The sequence below is a fragment of the Limulus polyphemus genome, unplaced genomic scaffold (assembly GCF_000517525.1).
Source record: "Limulus polyphemus unplaced genomic scaffold, Limulus_polyphemus-2.1.2 Scaffold6437, whole genome shotgun sequence".
NCBI lineage: Eukaryota > Metazoa > Arthropoda > Merostomata > Xiphosura > Limulidae > Limulus > Limulus polyphemus.
Window position 1 is genome coordinate 44,740 of NW_013672047.1, and position 4,920 is coordinate 49,659.

Sequence of the window (4,920 nt, forward strand, 5' to 3'; positions counted from 1 at the left end):
TTGTGTGCAGTCGAAAATGATGAGGAAGGACAGAAATCCTGAGAGGTTCCATTGACCATGCAGAGTTCACTGTAAACAGCACATGTGAGCATGACCCAAAGGAATAAGGGCTTTCATGGAAGCCAAAGTCTCCTAAAGAGAGAGAACCTCCTACACAGGAAAAGAAGGAGAGAACAGAGTAGTGGATACCAATTGCTCCATGTCCCTAAAAGGAACTCAAGAAAGTTTGGCCTTGCTCAAATGAGAGTTGAAGAACATACCCAAAGAAACCATATATGGAGTGGGTATGAGATAAGACTTCTCCAGCTTTACTAACCAACTAAGACATGCCATCTCCCGAAGGAACAAAGTATGCATGTATGAGGCCTGTTGGGATGAGGCTAAAAGAAAATAGTCATCCATATAATGGTGGAATCATTATCCCAAGTCGTGACTATGTGATGAGCAAAACAAACACTACTCGGCAAAAAATGTAGGGGGCCAAAAGGAAAAGCATGGAACTACTCACCTCTTACAAGCTCTTACTGGGCAAATTATTTTCCTGTTCCCTTTCCAGTGCCCTCTTATACCTCATTGGGTCCCACTCAGTGGCACATCTTCACAGTGTAGGGCCATTAAGCCCTGATATAGCACTCAATTGTAAGATGGGGTTTTCCGAAAGACTGCTAGAGGTATCATTGTGGAAATCATTCTTTTAATTTAAACAAGGCCAGATACAGATCATAATCATTCATGGACATCATGAATAAAGCAGACAGGGGATTCTTGCCCATCCTCCATGCATAGTCTGCTTTTAAAAACACGATTTCTGTGGTCACCTGTTGCACTGTCTTATGATAGTGCACCACTTTGGGCTCCCTAACACAATCCCTCCTTGTTTCTTATAGTGGAGCAAGGGAGTCCTTGCTATTCACCACCTCATAGCCACTAGGGGGGAGGGATCATGGAGGATTCCTCCTGAGTGACCAATTCCATTCATTAGAGAGTAAGGCAATGATGTTCTGTTAGTGTACTATAGTTCACCCATCCCACTACTGCCTCTATGTTTGGTTCCCAGGTAGTCTAGTGTTGGATTGATGCATGACCATCCAACATAAACCCTCACTCAGTTTGCATGGATGGATGTTACTTTCCAATTCTGCTTCACTGGGCTTGACACGAAGAAGGGAGGAACCATCCTCCTACCTCAGACAAGAAGACAAATTCCCAATGATTGTTTGTTTGTTTTTGAAGTTTTCTCAAAGCTACACAAGGGCTATCTGTGCTAGCCATCCCTAATTTAGCAGTGAAAGACTAGAGGGAAGGCAACTAGTCATCACCATCCACTGCCAACTCATGGGATACTCTTTTACCAATGAACAGTGGGACTGACCATCACATTATAATGCACCCATGGCTGAAAGGATGGGCATGTTTGGTGGGACGGGGATTTGAACCCGCAACCCTCAGATTGCAAGTTGAGCACCTTAACCATCTGGTCAATTCCCAATGCCACCTCGTTTTGGACTGTAGTTGACCCACCAAATGTAGTGTGACATACCCTGGCTATACAAATAGCACTTCTGTGAGCCTCATGCAGGTTCTGGACAGTGCTTGTATTTTCTGCTTGTCTTAGCAGCATATCCCTTTTTTTTCTTTATGAGCAAAGAGTGTACCCTAGTACAGATGAGGTGCAGTGTCCCTATACTGTTCCATGGTATGGGGTGTTGCAATCCATGGGTTCATTCTCGAAAATTTCCTGAAGGTAAATTTTGCATGTCTCTCCACCACTTTCACGTGTGAGAAGGGGTTACATATCATATCAAAAGTTATCATTTTCCAACACTGAAAATGTATTTCTGATAGATATTCTCCCCTCTCACTCTTCCTACCTGTCATCCCCGCTTCTGTTGCATCTTTTTATGCCTAATCTTGAAGTAATGATTGAAAAAGCAGTATAGATAGAGTCAGCTGCACAAGAAGGGTGTGTTGCACTCCTATTGGTATAGGGTTGCCACAGACTCATTTGTATGCAAGAATGCAGCAATATCACAAGGAAACATGTGATTTTAGATGGGAATGGCAAGGGTAGTGGTGAGCAAAAATGTTAAGTAATAGAAGGCAGCACTGAATCAGGAAAACTATATGTGAGAGTAGGTAAGGTGGAATAATAAGAAATGTAAGTTGTGAGGTAAGGAAGAAGAATTTATTTTCACTAAAGTATCTCATTCAGAACCTAGTAGTAGTATATTACCATGTAAACAAGTTGGTCCATGTCTATAATTCTGCTATTTTGTTAAATAAAATCTTAACTTTTTATTCCTAATCTTCCACATGTATTTTGTTTTGCTTTTTCCTATAATACTGGGTATCTTGCTCAGACAAAATACATGTATGATAAAGTATTTAATCCACACTACCTCTTATAAATTTGGTAGAACTTAATAACATCCTCAAAATCTGTTTAATCTCTAAAATCTGAATTCGAAATACATTTCAACTTCTGCATATATTTATATTTAAAGAAATAACTATAATAATATGGTTAAAGTATCTGTAGGACATGGTCAAGATGAGTAAATTATGTGTAACTATTTCTAAATGAATATAAAGTGCTGTCTTTGATTGAAGAAACATTTAAATTGGAACTTATTGGAAATATTAAGTATTTAAATTAGCATCACTTCAGGAGTTTTAAAAAATCATACATTTAACAACATTGTAGCTCAAATATCAGTTTAACATCTATTAAAAACATACGGATGTACTGTTTGTCATCTAAATGGAACTATCAACAGGATAAAATTGTTTTAGACCTACTACAATTGAATTAACTTATCTGAGAGACAATAAGTAATAAAAAGATGACCTTTTATTCCCTTATTTTCAATGTTAATCAGTTTAAACAATTTCATGCATATGAACATGTTTCTTAAGGTCTACATGATACATGTTACAGATGACACCTCTCTGTCCCTGGACTGAGTATGTTGATGGAGCATGTTTAACTCTGTTAAATTTTACAATTTCAAGGAACTTGAATGCAATAGTTTGATAATGGTTACTGTATTTATTTTCTCTTAATGGATAAAAAACTGACCAATTAAAATAAAACCCTGTTTAAGTTACTTTACACATCTTGTACTACTTAGTCTTCTGCAGAAATCTAAACACTTATGCACATCTACCCAAAAAAACACCAATTTTGTTATTACCTTTTACATTTCAAAAATCATAAAAATATAAATTAATTCAGTTCTCCTCATAAGTTAAATTAAACTTTCAGTCCCTTTAAAGCTTGAAATGATTTATGTTGAAAAAAGATTGTTTCAAACAAAAATTCACCAAGAAACCTCTTTCAGATATATATGCCTGGAAAAATGAATATAAATGTTAATAGTATTGTAGCATAGTTCTTTAGGTGTCAAGTTGTAAATTATAGTAAACATAATTCAAAGTACTGTCCACATGAAATATAAGAAATAAGTAAATTTCCTTCAATAACTTTTTTTTAAAACTGTATGACACATAATGGTATAAGTTTGCTGTAAGCCTACATTACAAATTACATTAACTAAAATCAACTTGTTGAAGGTAAATGTGATAGCTCACAATCTGATTGATTTACTCTCTATCTTGAAAATTATTCTTTCTTGAGAACAATTTTATATCTGAAATGTACTTCTACATATGTTAGAAACCTTAAGTTGCAGCCTTAGGTTGGGAGTTTTCTATAATTTTTAACCTTCTTAAACCTTCCAATCTTATCCTTGTCATGAAAACATAGAGCTACCTCTAGTTAACAAACAAATTACAATGCTAAAACTATACAGCTTACAACAATATCATGTCAGCACATTCATAACAATCTGAATATATTGTGGTATGCAGTCTACAAGTCCCTGTTTCACTTTCAGTCTTTCCATATTGCTACAACTTAGTATAAGTATCTTAAATTTGCAATAAAACAAAAAGTGCAAAAAACTGAATTAAGACAGTATATATATCAAAGCAATGCACAATTATAAATTAATTGTTTAATTAATGTACTTGAAAAGTAGAATTTTCAAGCAATCACAATTTTAAATTTGATTTTTAGCTAAGAGTAGATAAATTTTAAATTGCAACAAATGCAGAAAGACACAAGATTATGAAATAAACACAAATATGGTTAAGTGTTAAAATGTTGAGTGAAAATCCAAAATCAAATATAGCTTTACTGTTTACACCAGTTTTAGGTTTGGGAAGTTTCTAATTTAGAGTGTTAATGTTTCTTTAAATTTTTAATAACAGAACTGCCACAAATGAATAAAAGTTATAACATACAATGAAAAAAAAACATAAACTAATATGTTTCTAAACTATATATTCCCTATCAAAAATACTACTACTACTAACAATACAAATTAGTAGGCCTAGTACTACTAGTACTTCAGTACAAACTAAATCTCTTATTAACTTAGAAATCTTAATGCAATATTTCCTTCTAAACATTCTATTAGTATTACATAAAATTAAATAATGAGTTGATACTTTCACTTTATTTTCAATCTTACCCATTGCATGCTTTTACTTTTAGTTTACTGCTAGTACTATTACTAATAGTAATACTATTACTATAAATCGTTTGTTCATACAGTTCAAATAGGCTTAGATTTAGAAATAACAAATTTTATAAATAATACAGAGTAGTAGTCCATTTATATTACATGAATTAACACTTATGAAATATATTTGTTTAAATTAAAAATTGAAATGAATAAAGTTAGCAAAACAGACATTTAGTAAAATATACTGTTACGTCTCCGTTTGTTAATTAACTTTCCGTAACTTCGTTCTGACGAAACTTTAACGACACAAGTCTTTACTTAATAAAACTGGTTTATTCTTTCCGATTATAACTTTACGATACACTTATTTCAATATTCGCGCTAAAACAAA

The 4,920-nt window shown here is 33.8% G+C and overlaps 1 long non-coding RNA gene across 4 annotated transcripts in view; it reads right to left on the minus strand.

Moving 5' to 3' along the window:
* LOC106473719 overlaps positions 1–4,728 on the minus strand; it is an 18,166-nt gene extending 13,438 nt beyond the window's left edge. For all 4 annotated transcript variants that reach the window (XR_002613760.1, XR_002613757.1, XR_001291699.2 and 1 more), the window contains exon 1: positions 4,536–4,728. This is a non-coding gene — a long non-coding RNA (uncharacterized LOC106473719). The remainder of the gene's footprint in view (positions 1–4,535) is intronic.
* Positions 4,729–4,920: the final 192 nt, after the last annotated feature.